This window comes from Cervus elaphus, chromosome 15 (genome assembly GCF_910594005.1).
Source record: "Cervus elaphus chromosome 15, mCerEla1.1, whole genome shotgun sequence".
Classification (NCBI taxonomy): Eukaryota; Metazoa; Chordata; class Mammalia; order Artiodactyla; family Cervidae; genus Cervus; species Cervus elaphus.
In genome coordinates, this window is record NC_057829.1 from 19,819,784 (window position 1) to 19,839,427 (window position 19,644).

The following is a 19,644-nucleotide window of genomic DNA, read 5'->3' on the forward strand; positions in this document are numbered from 1 at the left end:
ATTAGTGCTCCTAATGGCACTGACATAAATTCGCATTTGACAAGAAAATTGTATTTCAGGAGCTGAATGTTTGAATATTTAATGAAGACAAATGGCCACTGTTAGCAAAATTAAATAGTAATGTTTGAGCTGCTGGTATCCAGTTTAGGATTGCCCTCTCAGGGTAGGGAGCTTTCAAGTTTAGTTCCGGCTTTGACTGTTCCTTATCTGCATTATAACCTTGAGTTGAAATACATGCAGGGTGTTCACTGCAGACTCTGCTTTTGTGGAGGCCGTTAAGGAAGTGTCTCATCCTGGTAACTGGTGTAGGAAGGGGAGGAAGGGAATACATCAGCAAGTTCGAAAGAAGTCCTAAGACATGCATGCAGTTGGGTTAAAAAAAAATGCAAAAATTTATTTAGACAGCTGGGCTTGGGAGAGAATGGCCTTTGTTTGGGGAAACTGCTTAATCAGCCCTCTAGTGTAGAAGGCGAGGGCTGGAAGAATGATCTGCATGGCAGAATCTGGGAGAGGAGTTCAGGCCCTTTGGACTGATTCTCAAAAGCTGTGTTGACCATAGCTGACAGGTAGGTGGCATGTACATACAGTCTCTTAACCCCCGCTTCCCCTTCCTGGGAATAAGGCCACAGTGTGCTGGCTTGCTCTGCTGACATCTGACACATGCTGGGCTGAATGTTTGGGGCTTTACCATGTAAGGCTGTGCTAGAGATGTTAATTTTAACCTGATTTTCCTTGGATGTGAATGCTGAAAAGCTGAGGAAGGGGTGGCTGACAGTGATTTGCTACAGGCCTGGAAACATTTTAGATATGTGATTCAAGAGAAAAAAATAAAACTACAGAGAACACAGTTGGAGCTTCTATCCTGGAAAGCACAGTCCCCAAACAAGCCCAGGCTGCTGCTAGCTCCGGCTCTGTGGTGTGACCTTGGGCGAGGCATGTAGGTTGTCTCTCTGAGTCTTTTTTTCCCATTTGTAAAATAAGGGCAGTTGGACTGAATGATCTCTCAGGTCAGCCCCTCATGCTGAAAATTATGTGAGTCCTCAATATTTCTTTCTCGGTATTGAAGTGTTTATTCATTTTTAAAATTCTCTACTAATTTTAGAAGATATTGCAATTCAAGGAGAAGAGTAGTGACATGATCCTGGAAAAAAAAATCAGTGTATTTTCAGAATTTAAAAAAAAAAATGTAAATTCTATATGTCTGTGTGTTTCTTGCTCCCTCTTCTGTCCAAACTCTAGTTTACTCTGGGTATTTTCACATTTTGAAGACCATTGTATAAACTTCCTTACTGTTTGAAATCTGTGCTATTATTATAATTGTTGATATTTCCTGTCTCCTTTTAAAATTGAGGTGAAATTCAAATAACATAAAATTAATCATTTTCAGCTGTATAGTTCAGTGGCATTTAGCACATTCATAATGTTTTGCAAACAACACCTTTATCTAGTTCCAAAACATTTTCCTTGCCCTCAAAAAAACCCTACATCCATGAAGTAGTTACTGCCTGTTCCTTCCTCCCCTTAGTCCCTGGAAGCCATCAGTCTGCTGTCTATCTCTGTGGGTTTACATTTTATGGATGTTTCATATAAATGGAATCATACATGTAACCTGTTGTGACGGACTTCTTTCACTTGGCAAAATGTTTTTGAAGTTCATCAGCATCATAGCATGTATCAATACTGCGTTCCTTTTTATGGCTGAATACTGTTCCTTTTCATTGTCTGTATATACAATGATTTGTCTATCAATTCATTAGTTGATAGACACTTGTTTTGTTTGTATCTTTTAGTTATTATGAACAGTGCTACTGTGAATATATGTGTACAAGTATTTGAATACCTGTTTTCAGTCTTTTTGGGTGTATATCTAGGAGTGGAATTGCTATGGTAATTCTGTGTTTAACTTTTTGAGAACCTGCCTATTTTCTGCCACTGCACCATTTTATATGCCCACCAGCAATGTATGAGGGTTCCAGTTTCTCTACATTATCATCATGCTTGTTACTTTTTTTGAGTATAACCATCTTAGTAGATATGAAGTGGTATCTCATTGTGGTTTTGATTCTTACTGTGAGGAGATCACAAGATCCCACCACTGCAACCCAGTACAGGAATGAACAGATACCAGGCAAATCCTTTGGTAAAATTAATTTGAATCACCAATCTGTGCTGTATCCCTGGCCACTTAGTTTCATGCCTGTCTCAATCTTGTTCCTAGGGTACAACTCTGTGCCTTTCTGTGAAAATGTCTTTTACTGACCGTTTCTTTGTCCTTAACAGAAAATACTTTAAAAATCATATGCAGAAGAGGGTATGAAAGCCAAGAGTCAAGGAGGGAAATGATTTGGATTTGGTGAACATTCACTGAAATATACTGAATTCTTTTCTCTGGGTACACTCTAGGTGAGAAGTTTAATTACCCCTGGTTCTATGTGGAGTTGAGAGTTGAGAGCATCTTCCTGGACAGACGTCTTCTGGAGATCCAACTGTTTCAAACACTTGGTCTCTTACAGGGATCCTTGAAGCTGTTTTTTTTTCAAATAATTAAAAAAATTCATGTTTTTGTCTATGCTGGATATTCACTGCTTTGTGGGCTCTTTTCTAGTTGTGTTGAGACGGGGCTACCCTCTAGTTGTGGTGCTTGGACCTCTTATTGTGGTGGGCTCTTTTGTTTTTTTTTCCTTAATTTTAATTCTGTTTAACATTAAAAGCATTTTGTTTTGTAGTATAGCCGATTAACAATGTAGTGGTAGTTTCGGGTGAACAGTGAAGGAACTCAACCGCACATATGCATGTATCCATTCTTCCCCCAAACTCCCTTCCATACAGGCTGGCACATAATATTGAGCAGAGTTCCATGGGCTATACAGTAGGTCTTTGTTGGTTATCCATTTTAAATATAGCAGTGTGTACATGGAAAAGACTAGAGATCTCTTCAAGAAAATTAGAGATACCAAGGGAACATTTCATGCAAAGATGGGCACAATAAAGGACAGAAATGAAATGGACCTAACAGAAGCAGAAGATATTAAGAAGAGGTGGCAAGAATACACAGAAGAACTGTACAAAAAAGATCTTCATGACCCAGATAACCATGATGGTGTGATCACTCACCTAGAGCCAGACATCCTGGAATGTGAAGTCAAGTGGGCCTTAGGAAGCATCACTATGAACAAAGCTAGCAGAGGTAATGGAATTCCAGCTGAGCTACTTTAAATCCTAAAAGATTTGAAAGTGCTGCACTCCATATACCAGCAAATTTGGAAAACTCATCAGTGGCCACAAGACTGGAAATTGTCAGTTTTCATTCCAATCCCAAAGAAAGACAATGCCAAAGAATGTTCAAACTACTGTACAATTTCACTCATCTTACACACTAGCAAAGTAATGCTCAAAATTCTCCGAGCCAGGCTTCAACAGTACCTGAACCATGAACTTCCAGATGTTCAAGCTGGATTTAGAAAAGCCAGAGAAACCAGAGATCAAACTGCCAACATCTGCTGGATCATCAAAAAAGCAAGAGAGTTTCAGAAAAACATCTGCTTTATTGACAATGCCAAAGCCTTTGACTGTGTAGATCACAATAAACTGGAAAATTCTGAAAGAGATGGGAATACCAGACCACCCGACCTGCCTCCTGAGAAATCCGTATGCAGGTCAAGAAGCAACAGTTAGAACTGGACATGGAAGAACAGACTGGTTCCAAGTTGGGAAAGGAGTACGTCAAGGCTGTGTATTGTCATCCTGTTTATTTAACATATATGCAGAGTATATCATGCGAAATGCTAGGCTGGATGAAGCACAAGCTGGAATCAAGATTGCTGGGAAAAATATCTATAATCTCAGATATGCAGAGGACAAAACCTTTATGGCAGAAAGTGAAGAAGAACTAAAGAGCCTCTTGATGAAAGTGAAAGAGGAGAGAAAAAGTTGGCTTAAAACTCAACATTCAGAAAACTAAGATCATGGCATTTGGTCCATTACTACATGGCACATAGATGGGGAAACAATGGAAACAGTGACAGACTTTATTTATGGGGGCTCCAAAATCACTGCAGATGGTGACTGCAGCCATCAAATTAAAAGATGCTTGCTCCTTGGAAGAAAAGCTGTGACCAACCTAGACAGCATATTAAAAAACAGAGACATTACTTTGCCAACAAAGATCCATCTAGTCACAGCTATGGTTTTTCTAGTAGTCATGTATAGATGTGAGAATTGGACTATAAAGAAAGCTGAGTGCTGAAGAATTGATGCTTTTGAACTGCGGTGTTGGAAAAGACTCTTGAGAGTTCCTTGGACTGTAAGGAAATCTCACCAGTCAATCCTAAAGGAAATCAGTCCTGAATATTCGTTGGTGACTGACGCTGAAACTCTAATACTTTGGCCACCTGACTCGAACAACTGACTCATTGGAAAAGACCCTGATGCTGGGAAAGATTGAAGGTGAGAGGAGAAGGAGATGACAGAGGATGAGATGGTTAGATGGCATCACCGACTCAATGGACATGATGAGTTTGAATAAGTTCTGGGAATTGGTGATGGACAGGGAAGCCTGGTGTTCTGCAGTCCATAGGGTTGCAAAGAGTGTGGACATGGCTGAGCAACTGAACTGAACTGTGTACATGGCCTTCCAAAAATCCCTAACTATTCCTTCCCTCTGGCAAACACAGGTCATTTTCTAAGTCTGTGAGTCTCCTTTTGCTTTGTAAGTAGGTTCGTTTGTATCATTTCTTTTCAGATTCCACATATAAGGGATGCTATATGATATTTGTCCTTCTTTGTCTGACTTACTTCACTCAGGATGTTGCTCTGTAGGTCCCTCTATGTTGCTGCAAATGGCATTATTTCATTTTTTTAATGGCTGGATAACATGCCATTGTATATATGTACATCTTCCTTATCCATTCCTCTGTCAATGAACATTTAGGTTGTTTTCATGTCTTGGCTCTTGTAAACAGTGTGGCAGCGAACATTGGGATGCATGTATCTTTTTGTACCATGTTTTTCTCCGGATACATGCCCAGGAGTGGGATTGCAGAGTCATATGGTAACTCTATTTTTAGTTTTTTAAGGAACCTCCATTTTGTTCTCCAGAGTGGCTGTACCAGTTTATATTTGTGTGGTGGCCTCTCTTGTTTTGGAGCATGGGCTCTCGGGCTTCAGTAGTTGTGGTGTGTGGGCTCAGCAGTTGTGGCCCGCAGGCTCCAGAGCACAGGCTCAATAGTTTCGGTGCCTGGGCTTTGTTCCTTCACTGTAAGTGGGATCTTCCCAGATCAGGGAGCCGACATGTTTCTGCTACACTGGCAGGCAATTCTTTACCGCTGAGCCACTAGTGAAGCCCTGAAGCTACTTTTGGTACTACTCTATGCTCATCAACCCAAGAAGTGCTGCTTCGGCAGAGGAGGCCTGTGAATTTCTAACTGTAGTAGTTCCATCTTAAGGGGACTGTACTCAGCGGTTCCTCAGCCCAGAGAGAACGGTAGACACCTTCCCCTTCTGAGTTCCAGATTTACATGTGGCATGATCAGTGAGGTCTGGCAGGCTGGCAGATGGCTAAGGTTAGTAGGGATTAGTTCTTTCCCACTGCCATCTGAGTGACCTTTCATATCAGGAATTTCTTCTCTTTCCTTACACATCATTCCTCTTGCCAGTCAGTCAAGGCCAAGGTCAATATTTTTTTATGGACAGTTCACTTTGAAAAAATTGATGAGAGGAGGCTTCTCTAGTTTCTGTGGTAAATGAGATTTACCTACTCTCTACTACAAAATGAAGCATTGAGGAGTTAAAACTTACTTAAAAATTGGAAATAAGGCAAAAAGATGGATAATATGTCCTTTTAACATCATCTAGGGACATAGTTTAGCAGATCCACTCAAGAAGTATTTAGGCAGAAAAATATACTCTGTTCATCCCAACCATTATTATTCATTGAAGTCTCATGTTAACATATAGATTTGGCAAATAATTTCTGTCCAATAGAAAAGATAGCCACAAAGATTATTGCTTTTTGCTCGTCTAGGTCATTAGCCAGTTTTGTATTTAACCTAGTGATCTTGTTCTAATGTTCCAAATACTTATGAAAATCTAGATCCTGAAAATGCTCTTTCAGTGAGCTTTACCATCTTAATGGTTCCCTAGTTAATTAACAAATTGAATAACCTCTTTGACACATGTTCATCTGATATTTGGATGAGAATCATGTTTTTAGCTTTTTGAAAATTATGTTTTGACAAGTGTTTCAGATGATTTTACTGGAAACTTGGGAGGATGGAACTGGGTCAAAGCTAGCATCAGTAGGGACTTCCCTGGTGGTTCAGTGGTTAAGACTCCACGCTTCCAGTGGAGGGGATGTAAGTTTGATTCCTGGTCAGGGAACTAAGATCCCATATGTCACGTGGTAAAGTCAAAAAAGCTAGCATTAGTAAAGTGATTATGTCCCGTGAAGATTGCCATTTTAGCTTTCCCAGACAAGATGATCGCAGATCCATTTGCTGTGTCTAGCTGAGCAATGCAGATTTTGGGGGTGGGGGGAGGCATCTGACTCTTTTCACTTTAAGGCTATGTCTTAGGGTATTTCAGAGCCTTACCTTCCATTGTGTAGGTGCATTTGTGTGTGCTAAATCATGTCCAACTCTTTGTGAGCCCATAGATTGTGGCTTGTCAGGTTCCTTTCTGTCCATAGGATTTTTCAAGCAAGAATACTGGAGTGGGTTGCCATTTCCTCTTCCAGGGGATCTTCCCAACCCAGGGATCAAACCTGTGTCTGCTTTATCTCCTGCATTAGCAGGCAAATTCTTTACCACTGAGCCACCTGGAAAGCCCCTGCCTTCCATTGCCAATGTTAATTCTGCCCAACATTGAGACTTCTGCTCCTGGTCTCTCTGTGCTCTTCCAGCACTTCAGGATTATTTCTTTTCCCAACCTAGATAGACAATTGGCAAGCCCTTTCTCTCCCAACTTCTTTTAATCTTTCTCTCTTGAGTGTGAGACTTCTATACTTAGGGGTTCTAAAAGCTGGATTTCCAAGCCACTCAGTCCTTGTTGACACTTCTTTCTCCTCCTGTGTCTGTGAGGCACACATGTGATCTGGCTGGAGAAGAAACGCTAGGGAAGAATTTTTTTTTTACAAGAGCAGCTTGTTAGTTCTAAAGTAAAACCTTAGCTTCTAAAGAAAAACTTGAGTTTTTCTCATCTTTGGGAATGAATGATCCTGTGTGCTCAATGATATCACTGTTGCACTTGCTGTCATCGGTTCCTTAGGCTATTTAATCTCTTGGTCACTCGTCAGCAGCTTGGGCTGTTCTATTTTTCCTTTGATGTGTATATCTTCCCACAGGTCATACCAGGATTTTCTGGGCTGAAGGTTCATTTTGATATTCCTTCCTCTTTTCCCACCCCTGTGAGTCTTACTCCTCTTTCTTTTAGTTCAGAGTTAATTTGTGTTTCATCTCTGTGCTTTTTGGGTGGAATGAGCTCTTGAGAGCCAGATTATCCTGTCTTGATTTAGGCTGAGGAAAGATACATTTCATTTGGAGGCCTTCTTTCTTGCCTTTCTATTCTTCTCTATTCTCGTAATGTCTTTCCTGAGGCATCTCATTTCTCTCAGCATCTGGGATTCCAGGGGAGGCCAGGGCTGAACAGCTCTATACCTAGAGTTTCTGTCTGTCCCAGGTCAGCTCGGCTTTCCCCTCCAGCCATCTAACCACATTGACGGCACTCTGGGAGAATGCCAAAGTCCTCAGTTGTCCATCTTGGGGTGAGAGGTATTAGAAGGTCTGCTCTGCCCAGGCTTGTTAGAGTCTGAAGGAAGAGGTGACCTCACCTCTGCTTCTCAGGTTATCAGAATTTTTGTAATGGGCTTCTCAGCCTCAGAATCTGCCTGCAATGCAGGAGACCTGAGTTTAGTCCTTGGGTTAGGAAAATCCCTTGGAGAGGGGAATGGCAACCCACTCCAGTGTTCTTGCCTGGAGAATCCCATGGGCAGAGGAGTCTGGTGGGCTACAGTCCATGGGGTCGCAAAGAGTTGGACATGACTAAATGACTAACACTTTCACTTTCTCAGGGGGAGCAGGACACTGTCTTTACGCCTCCCCAGAAGCGCTTTTTATACTCTGCCATGGGATGTGTTTCTGTAAGCCTTATAGATCCCCCACAATGCCTAGAATAGTTGCAAAAAGATGTTGCTCAATCTGTGTTTGATGAATAAATGAATGAATCAAATTAGTGGGATTTATTTTGGCACTTGAGTTCCGCTTTGGTTAGAGCCCAGATTGGTTCACGTATAGCATTTCCATAGATCTAGCTTTGCAGCCTTCATTATTGAAAATGTTATTGTAATAGTAATTTAAGAAATTTCATTAAAAATATAGATGCTGATATAAATATAAATGCCTGTATAATTAAAAGCTGGGGTCTTCTGTTTTTAACATTTTGCAAAACCCAATTTCTATCTATTTTGAGAAAATGCCAGACATGGAAGGTCTGTTAGGCTCATGTCAGACCAGAACGGTACTAACAACTTAGCCACTGTTTGTGGTTGAACCGATAGAAGGAGGTCAGCTGTGGAGTTTTGATGTTGCATCCCTGACTGAAGACTAATTAATGTTATTAAATGGTTAGATTACTTAATACAAAAGAAGAATAGAATCTTCCTTACATAGAGTGACTGCACACTGAAAGTCAGTTTCTTTCTGTATGCAGACTGAAGAAAAATTATTTTAATTTTTAAGATTTCTTTCTTGCCTTTCTACTCCTTATTCTGTTCTCAAGCTGTTGTTGACGGGATCTAGGTTTTCCCAAATGGGACAACTTGAAACACAAATGAACTCATGCTCAATTGAAATATATGAGAAAAGAGAACAGCTCTCAAATGTATTTTGGTGATTAGCCATCAAGCCAGGAGAGAAAGGGCAGCAGTTGGCTGGAAATCATCCGTATGAAATCTGCATTCATTTAGCATCCTTCTTTATCCATATGTCACTTTCCTGTTTTAATCGAAAAAGTAAAACAAGTAAACACTTTTAAGCATGCATTTTTGTTGAGGGGGAAAAGATTTAGTCTTAAGATTATGCACAGTATTCATACAAGAGAATTTTGAAATATTTTAGAAGCAAATGAAATTAGATATTTGCAAATCCTTTACAGACTGAAGTGATGTGTACAAATAAATAAAATGAAGAGAGATTTCTCTAGTCATCTTTGGGAGATAAAAAGAGTACATTTAGAGGGATAGAATGAGTAACATTTTTATGAGAGGTTTATGAAACACTGCAGCTTTTAATTTGGATGCCGATGTACTTAGAAAAGAGAAAAGATGTCACTAAGAGAAAAGATGGAACAAAATATGACTCATATTATTTTTTTGTCTTTTTTTTTTAGTTTAAATAAATTGAATAAAAAACTTTATTCTGAAAAATTGTGACTCATAGTGTGCTAAAGAGCCTTCAGAGGTTATTTTGTCTGGTCTCTATTTTATACAAAGAAAATTGGTGCTTAGAGACGTTGAGTAACTTGCCCAATGTCACCCAATAACTTAATGGCACATCCCGGGGTTGAAATCTAGTCTTCTCTTAAATAAACCAATATCCCAGTAGTGTTATGACTCCCCAGCCCCCATTTACCTAATGTGGGCCAAGGTAAAGGTTTGGGAGAATCCAAAATGCTCCGATTGAAGACACAGAGAATTGCAGAATAATTTGCAATCCCCTGACCTTGCTTTGCAATTGCGGAGTGTGCAGCTCATTTTGTTTAAAATACGCTAGTCTCTAATGGATAGTTTTATGGCAGAATTATATTTAAAAATTTTTGTGTTAGACCTTTGGAAAGGAGTGAAAGTTCCCAAGGTCAATGCAGTTTCCTTGGATAGGCTTTGGCTGTAATTAAAATTTTCAGACTCTATTCTGCATTTAGATACATGTGAAACCAGGGCATTCTAACTTCATTATCCCACTATTTTGGTAGTTAAAAACTTGAACATTTACTTGATTATTCTGGCACATATCTCTGTGAACACATATCTAGTTGACAAACATTATCATATTTAGTTTTTTCTGAAAGTTTTTTAAGCTCTTAGCTTTTTTTATTTTATAAAGCTTTGTTTGTGTCTCCTGAAGATTTACCAATTTTGCTGACCATTTGTTGCCTAACTTTTTTCTTCTATCCTTTTGGCTAAATTAATAGATTTTATTCTATATAGTCCTCTGACCCTTTTCAGACCTTGCTGTTTGATTTTGAATGGGCAGAGATTTTCTCTATGGCTTAATTCATTTTTAATTGTGGTAAAACAGAGGCAAAATTTAACATTTTACCTATTTTTAAGTGTGCAATTCAGTGGCATTAAGTACATTCACAGTTTATGCAATGTTGTATAGCTAGTAATAGTTAATCATCTTCAGAACTTTTTCATCACCCCACACAGGAATTCTGTGCCCATGAAATAGCAATTTCCCATTCTTCTCTCCCCTCAGTCCTTGGTAACTTCTATTTTACTTTCTGGATCCATGAATTTGACTAGTCTAGGCACCTCATCTCAGTGGAATCATACAATAATTGTCCTTTTGTGGTTGGCTTATTTCTCTTAACACAATTGTTTTTTCTTTTAAAATTAATTTTATTGGAGTACAGTTGCTTTACAAAGTTGTGTTAGTTTCTGCTGTACAGAAAAATGAATCAGCCATACATATACATGTATCCCCTTCATTTTGGACTTCTTTCATTCAGGTCACCACAGTGAATTAAGTAGAGTTCCCTGTGCAATACAATATGTTCTCCTTAGTTGTCTATTTTATACATAGTATCAACAGTGTATATCTGTCAATCCTAATCTCCCCTTTCCTTCTTGGTGTCCATATATTTGTTCTCTACATCAGTGTCTTTATTTCTGCCAGCACAATGTCTTTTATTAATTAGTATTTATTTTTGTTAAACTATTGTTGATTTACAGTATTGTGTTAGTTTCAGATTCTTTTTCTTTTATAGGTTATTACAAAATATTGAATATAGTTCCCTGTGTGATACAGTGAATCTTTGTTCATCTATTTTATATAGTAGTTTGTATCTGTTAATCCGATACTCCTACTTTATCCTTCCCCGCCCTGTCACTTTCCTTTTTGGTAACCATAAGTTTGTTTTATATGTCTATAAGTCTCTCTCTGTTTAGCACAATGTTTTTAAGGTTCATATGTATTGTAGCCCATTTCAGAATTTTATCCTTTTTTTAAGGCTACTTAGTACTTTATTTTGTGTGTATGTGTATATATTTATCTGTATATCCCCAGGTGGCACCATGGTAAAGAATCCACCTGCCAATGCAGGAGATACAGGAGTAAAGGGTTTGATCCCTGGGCCGGGCAGATCCCCAGAAGTAGGTAATGGCAACCCACTCCAGTATTCTTGCCTGAAAAATTCCATGGGCAGAGGAGCCTGGTAGGCTACAGTCCATGGGGTCACAGAGAGTTGGACAAAACTGAGCAATGGAGCACACATAGGAACATTGACTACAGGTGTCTCTTTGAGTGCCAGCTTTTGATTCTTCTGTGTATATACCTAGAAGTGAAATTGTTGGGTAATATGATAATTCTATTTTAATGTTTTGAGTTAAACACCAAACTGTTTTCCACTACTGCAGTATTTTATATTCCTAACAGCAGTAAACAGGGATTCCAATTTCTCCATATCCTCACCTACACTTGTTATTTTCCTTTCCTTTCTTTTTTTTTTGATAATAGCCATCCTAATGGGCATGGAATGGTATCTCATTGTGGTTTTAATATGCATTTCCCTAAGACTAGTGATGTTCAGATCTTTTCATGTGTTTGTTGGCCATTTTATATCTTTTTTGGAGAAGTGTCCCCTCCAATCCTTTGCCCATTGTTCTGGATCAGGTTGCTTTTATTTTTGCTGTTGAGTTGTAGGAGTTCTTCAAGCATTCTTGATAGTAATCCCTTATCAGATGTAATTATTTACAAGTATTTTCTCATTCTATGGGTTGTCTTTTCACTCTCTTGATAGTGTCCTTTGTACAAAAGTTTTTAATTTTGCTGAAGTCCAGTTTATTTTTTCTTTTGTTGTCTGTATGAGGCTTACAGCGTGTTGAGCATCAGGTAGGCTTGTAACTGTGTTTCAGCTGTAACGTCAGGTGTGCAAGGATGGTAGTGTCTGGGTCTCCGCAGCTGCGATCATCAGCCATAGATACTCTGGGTTCCACCTTGCCCAGGGAGCACCTCTTACTGACCCTGTAGAGATGGCTGCTTAAAATCTGGCAGAGGACAAACAGGCCCTTCTCAGATCGATAACCCAACTGTACCACCGTGCAGACCAGAAGTCACATGCCATAAAGCTGACAAGAAATGTCAGTGTGGATCTGGCTGAGTGTAAGCCAGAGCTGGAGAGGCAACTGCAGTACTGTGGCTGGGACCTGCATCTTAATCCTGGCTGGGCTATTTACTATCTGTATGATTATTCAGTTCTCTGTGCCTTTTTTATTGTAGGTAATATGGGAATAGGTTTGGCAAAATTCGTAAGTTCGTACACATTAAGTGATTGGAGTGGTGCTTGAAGCACTCCTCCACGTTGTCTTTCTGTGTTTATTAACTCTGCTTGCTTTCCCTTGGATTTATTCTCAGGTACATCTCCAAGTGGTGATGAGATGACTCCCCTACTCTGCCCCTGCAGCTGCTGGCAAGCATAATCCTTAAAGCCTCTCAAGAGTCTCCCCATCCCTAGTTTAATGGTGGGATACGGACTGGTCCTATTGGTTATGTGCCTGCCTCTTAGACCAGTCCCCATAGTGAGTGTGACAACTTGCCAGTTTTTGCATGCCCCTTCCTGTGACCCCCACATAAAGAAGGGATATATGTATACAAATGTATAGATGTCTGCACTTTCCATTCATGACTAAAAAGATGGGAGTGTTTTTCCCTAGTCTTCTTATTAATTAAAAAAAAATTCATTTATTTGACTGCAACTGTCTTAGTTGCAGCTCGAGGGTGGAATCTTCAATCTTTGTGGCATGCAGACTCTTAATTGTGTCATGTGGGGTTTAGTTCCTGGACCAGGGATTGAACTCAGGCCCCCTGCATTGTGAGCATGGAATCTTAACCACTTACTCCCAGCTTATTAATTTAAAGGTTGTTTAGACTACCTTAACTTTACCCACTAGTCTTCAATTCTATTGGAGATGTTTTATATAAAATTAATAGTGGTCATTAGGCATTGTTTTAGGTGCCAGCATAGTGACATTAAGGCTTCCCAGGTGGTGCTACTGGTAAATAACCCACCTGCCAATGCAGGAGATGCAAGAAACTTGGGTTCGATTCCTGGGTCAGGAAGATCCCCTGCAGGAGGGCATGGCAATGCACTCTGGTATTCTTACCTGGAGAATCCCATGGACAGAGGAGCCTGGTGGCCTACAGTCCATAGGGTCTCAAAGAGTCGGACTTGACTGAAACAACTTAGCATGCACACATAGTGAAATTCAAATGAAGGCTGTGTATGAGCTCTACCAGCCCAGCTTCTAAATTTAAGAGCTGAGGTTAGGTCAACTTCTGGATGGCTTTCTCAGGTCACTGGGCTCACTCATTCATTGGGATCCCACTGCGCCGCATGTGTTGGGGTATAATCTGATGGAAGAGTAGTAGGTAATTTCATGAGATCTGTGTTTTGACTCTCCGTTGTCATACAAAATGTGTGATTCTTATTTTGTCACAAAGCAAATATGACTATGATTGGTTTTGCATTTGATGTAGCTTTTCTAGTGTATTATATTTCACATTGAATCATGTTTCGGACAGTTAGAGAAATAAAAATGGCTTTAGGAGTTTTATTCTGACTATAAAAATGATAAAGCCTCACTGTAAACAATGCAAGAAGTATGGGAAAGTATAAAGAAGAAAGAAAAATGGCCTCCAAATCTGTCACCCAGAGATAAATACTGTTAACATTTTGACAAATATCCTTCTGGATATCCTTCTGGGCATTTCTCTGTGCATATATATTGTTACCTGTCTAAAAATGCAAGAATGAAGGCTGCATTTCCTCAAGTGCCTTCTGGAACCCTTTGAAACGCGGGTATGATATATTGAGCATTTTCTATATGGACTCCTTAAAACAATGAAAAACAGTATTTGTCTCCATATTTATTGATCTGTGTATTTTTTCCTGTAGAAGCTACTGGGCTTCTTACAGAAAGACTGACATATCATTCTGATTTTCGAGTTCCTTAATTTATCCTTTTTTCCTATTGTTAATCTTTCTTGTTTTCCTTGGGCTTTTGTTGTTCTTTTTCTAACTTCTGAGTCATACATTATGGCAACCTAAGTTGAGTCCTGTTTTTTGACCCTCCTTTAACCACCAGAAGAAACTCAAGAGTTCACACTAAATAAACATCTCTCTGTTTTGATAACTCTTTAACTTGGAGTAGAGAGACAATGGGAGAGGCTGGTGACCTTTTCACATAGTCGGCTGTAACAGATGGGATTGCCATTTACTTGTGTTTTGGAAGCTCAAGGCAAATAACCATAGCATCTGGGATGAGATCAGTTACATTTAAGAATGGAAGAAAAGAATTTGGGTCTTTCTACAAGATGAAGATGTAACCGTTCGCTCTAAATGTCACCACCGAAGGAAATGTTACCCTCTGCATAAACTTAGCAGTGCCGGCTCACCCAGCAGGCTTAACAAAATTTAGTGTGGATTGTAGACTGAAGGGCCTGATGTGCTTAACAGAGTTTAGTGATTCCTATTATAACAGGAAGTTTCTGGAAATCATATTTCCTCTGTTGATATACTTAGTGTGGCTGGTCTTTTCAGCCTGAGGTCCTGAAATCTCCAGCATAAAACCTGCCCTTCTAGGAGGATCAAGAGTTCAGACTGGAGTCACGATCTGTGCTCAGTCACTATGAGCTGTGACCTTGTTAAGTCTCCTGCATCTCTGAGCCTTAGTCTCCTCTCCCAGAGTGCAAGACTGATACAAGAGTTAAATTGGCTAATGCATGGAATAAAGCACTGATTTTCCAACTGTTGAATGGGGGCATTGGCCAGTTGGACGAGGCACAGGTCACAGTGCTGAAGAGGGTCCTAGAAGCATCCTTTTATGTTTTTAGTTCTTGAAGAAAGGGGACATGGGAAGTTCTAGCAAAGGGAGCTCAGATAATCAGGGCAGCGGGGGCCTCTTAAGGGTACTCAGCGTAATGGCTGCTTGGTAATGAATGAGATAGTATTTTAATATTCATTTAAATAAGAGATTTTGATGTGGACATCTTAAAAGTCTTTATTAAATTTGTTATAGCACTGCTTTTATGTTTTGGTTTTTTGGCCCTGAGGCATGTGGGATCTTAGCTCCCCGACCAGGGATCTGACCTGCACCCTCTTATTCTGGAAGGGGAAGTCTTAATCGCTAGACCTCCGGGGAATCCCTTTAAATATTTTAATAGCTACCGGTTCAGCCTGGAAAAAAGCACTTAGCGCAGCGTCTGGTGTACCGTAAGCATTAAGTACATATAAGTTATGGTGGTTCCTGTTATTATTTAAAAACTAGTGAACATGATGATGACTATACATATTCCTGCCCACAGACTTGTGCTCTCATTTATGCTACTTGAAGGATGGTCATGAGTTATAAATAAGGAACATGGTCCAACATAGCTCTTTTTTTTTTTTTTCGCCAGTGCCATTTCTTATTTAGTCTTCCGTTTCTATCAGGATCCTTTTTATCACCATGTTAGCGCTCCCCCTAAGGATCACTTCTCATTGACAGGAATCACTGAATATTCAGGACCTCTGATGTGCTCAGCACCATGTTAGCACGCTGGCTCTGGTCCTTGTCTTCAGAGTCCTGAAAAACCTCTTTGATGGCTTCCTTTGGTTCTTTTAAAGCCTTCGGTGGCTCCCAATAAACTCTGGATTCTCCGTCAAAATCCCCAGTGCTATCCTCTGGCACTCTGCATATTACCAAACATTTTCACACTAGACAGAGTGTTCCACATTGTCTTTTATTTATTTATGGTTGCGCTAGGTCTTTGGTGCAGCACACAGGCTGTTACTGCAGTCTGGCTTTCTCCAGTTGCAGTGAGCAGGGGCTGTTCTCTAGTTGTGGTGCATGGGCTTCTCACTGTGGTGGTTTCTGTTGTTTCGGAGCATTGGCTCTAGGCTACTTGGGTTTCAGTAGTTGTGGTGCACAGGCTTAGCTGCCCAGCTGCGTGTGGGATCTTAGTTCCTGGACCAGGGATGGAACCCGTGTTTCTTGCATTGGCCGGTGGATTCGTAACCACTGGACTAGCAGGGGAGTCCCAGTCCCACATTCTTGACTGATGAGACTATTTGTCCCTCTTCTCCAACCAATTAGGTAACTTCCTGCCTTCTTGACTCATATTGTCCATATGGCATATCTTCCCCCCAATCTTCATCTGCCTGGCCTCCTCATGTTTCCTGAAAATGCCATGAGAGTTTCTGATCTTTGCTCAAGCTGCTTTCTCTATAGAATACTTTTCTCCATGCCTCTCTGTCATGTCTCCTCTTCTTCTAACTCCCCCAACCTTGTAATTATATCCTCTATAGAATTTTTTGGCATAGTTATTTGCACCATTAATTTGATACCTGATATTACTTTGGTTTTATGTCTTTTGAAAACTAGGTCCTACATAATTTCCATAATTGTATTATATGCTCCTGGACGGTGCTTTGCATCTGTACATCAAGCATCCATAATGAGAATGCAATAACTATTTGTGGATAGTAGTGATGATGAATCCACTGTTAGTTCTGAGTAGGGGATTTACATGTCCAATGCATGGGAGGCAGGAGAGATTTTGCAGCAATGTACAGAATGAATAGGATTAAGAGAATGTGGAAAACAAGAGACCAGCTAAAAGTCTGTTGAAGTAATTCATGCCAGGGCAAAGGTAATGGCACTGGGAATGAGGAGGATGAAACCAATCTTAGAGCCATCTGGAAGAGAAAACCTGCAAGATAAAAGTACAGATTCTGTTCAAGGGATAAAAAGCATAGTCAGAAATAAGTTCTGAGGTCTTTTGTTTATAGAACAAAAAAATTGACAGATAACAGGAAAATTTGGATGCACAGATAGTTTTGCTTTGTACATGTTGAATTTGAGAGGGCTCACAGACAAGTAAGAGCTGCAGAATAGAGTTAAAAATCATAGGTAAGGACTTCCTTGGAGGACCAGTGGTCAAGACTCTGCCTTCCAAAACAGGGGATGGGAGTTCAGTCTCTGTTTGGGGAACTAAGATCTCACATGTTGCACATTGAGGCAAAACAAACAAACAAAAACCCACCATAGGTATTGGTAAGGCCATTCAGAGAAAGAATTAATGGAAAAACTAGGTGGCACTAGTGGTAAGGAACCTGCCTGCCAATGCAGGAGACTTAAGAGACGCTGGTTCAGTCCTTGGGTTGGGAAGATCTCCTGGAGGAGGGCATGGCAACCCACTCCAGTATTCTTGCCTGGAGAATCCCATGGACAGAGGAGCCTGGCAGGCTACAGCCCATAGAGTCACAAAGAGTTGGACTTGTCTGAAGTGACTTAGCATGCATGCATACAAAGAAGAGTAGAAGCCCAGGGACTGAGCCAAAGATCAATCAAGAACTGGACACAGAGGAGAGAGAAGGGGCTGGGAGAAGACATGGGAAGAGGCTGAATCTAGAAAGCACAGTGCCTTGGAAACCAACAGAGGACAGTGTGAAGAAGGTTGGGTGGTTAGATTCTATTCGTACTTGTGGAGCATGAAGAATAGCGGACTGAGAAAACAGACAGGACCTGGGGTGGGGATTCACCTACTTGTGGTGGGGGGAGGACCTTTAGTAGGACAGAAGCTGGCCTATGAGAAAAGGGTATATGTGAATGAAAGGAAACTGATTTTAAAAAAAAATTATTTATTTGGTTGTGCTGTGCCTTAGTTGTGGCATGTGGGATCTTTTTCTTGAGGCATGTAGGATCTAGTTCCTTGATCAGGGATCAAAGCCAGGTCTCCTGCATTGGGAGCATAGAGTCTTAGCTACTAGACCTCCAGAGAAGTCCCTAGAGGAAACTGATTTAAACCACAGTCTTATCTAGTTATTGCTGATAAAAGGGAAATGTATTGAGAGGAATGTTTGGAGGAATATCGCATGGAACCTGGGGTTAGGTTCTACAGCCAGGCTGTATGAGAGTCTGGGGCAGGAACTTGACAGCCAATGGTCAGCTTCATTCTTTGTTCTCTCCACAGTATTTCTTTAAGTACTCCGGTGTGTGCACAACCAAAGCTCCTGGATTTGAGTATCTTCAGTCCAAGTCAGGAGTTCAGATGTGATTATGGACACCCATCATCTAATAAGCTGTGGCCAGGGCCAAAGGGTCTTAACACAAAAATGAGGATGAAGGGGTCCAGCCTGTGGGTGGGGAGGAAGTTCTCAGGAGAAAGGGTGTTGACTCTAACTGAAGAGTTAGATAGCAAAAGGAGGAGCAACCCAAGAGTAACAAAGGGAAGCAGCATCAAATACATAGGCTTAAGGTGGAAAGAAATGTGTTCCAAGGCAGGAGAGATGGGATCCTTATAAAGGGACAGCTTAGAAGAGGAGGTAATTTGGAGTCCCGGAGAAGGGAAGATTATATGGAATATAGTGAATAAGTAGAGAGGCTAACTTCCAGGAGAAGAGAGGAAATGTTTAGTCTGGTGCTAGGAAGACAAAAAAACAAAAAGTGATATGTTAATGTAAAGAAGGGGAAAGTAAGATTCCTATTAGAAATCTGTAGTAGATATATCCTGCCCCCCTCCCCCCAAAAGATGTCTTTATTCTAGTATCTAGAAACTGGGAATATGTTATATTACATGACACAGGACTTTGTCAATGCAATAAAGTTAAGGATCTTGAGAAGGGGATGTTCTCCTGAGTTATCTGCATGGGTCCAATATAATCTTTATAAGAGGGAGGCAGGAGTATCAGTGTTAGAAGAGGAGATATGACAATGGAAGCAGAAGGCAAAGAAAAGGGGAGGGAGAGAGAGAGAGAATAATTTGAAGATGCTGTGCTACTGGCTTTGAAGATGAAGGAAGGGGCCACCAGCCCAGGAATGTGGGTGATCTCTAGAAGCTGGAAAAGTCAAGGAAACAGACTCTCCCATAGAACCTCCAGAAAGAATACAGCCCAGCTTACATCTAGATTTTAGGAATTCTGACTTCAATAACTACATGATAATAAATTTGACTTATTTTAAGCTGCAAAGTTTGTGGTAAATTGTAACAGCACAATAGGAAACTAACACAAATTCTTAGTCTTTTCTGACAAGTGCGTGCATGCTTAGTCGTTCCAGTTGGGTTTGACTCTTTGAGACCCCATGGAGTGTATAGCCCACCAGGCTGCTCTGTCCTCCTCTGTCCATGGAATTCACCAGGCAAGAATACCGGTGTGGGTTGCCATGCCCTCCTGCAGGGGATCTTACCAATCCAGGGATCAAACCTGAGTCTCCTGCATTGCAGGTGGATTCTTTACCCTGTGCCACTGGGGAAGCCCTAGTAGAGGTCAGACCATAGAATCTGGATAATAATACTAGAAATAAAGTGCTAAGATAAGTATTAGAACTTATTGAGGGTTTGCTGTATGCCCAGGCACTGTTATAAGTGCTTTACATAAATTAAGTAAATAAAT

General features: G+C 40.5%; 1 long non-coding RNA gene across 1 annotated transcript in view; it reads left to right on the forward strand.

Moving 5' to 3' along the window:
* Positions 1 to 479: 479 nt before the first annotated feature.
* Positions 480 to 19,644, forward strand: part of LOC122709406 — a 112,414-nt gene continuing 93,249 nt past the window's right edge. Inside the window, exon 1 of the long non-coding RNA XR_006345505.1 lies at positions 480 to 566. This is a non-coding gene — a long non-coding RNA (uncharacterized LOC122709406). The remainder of the gene's footprint in view (positions 567 to 19,644) is intronic.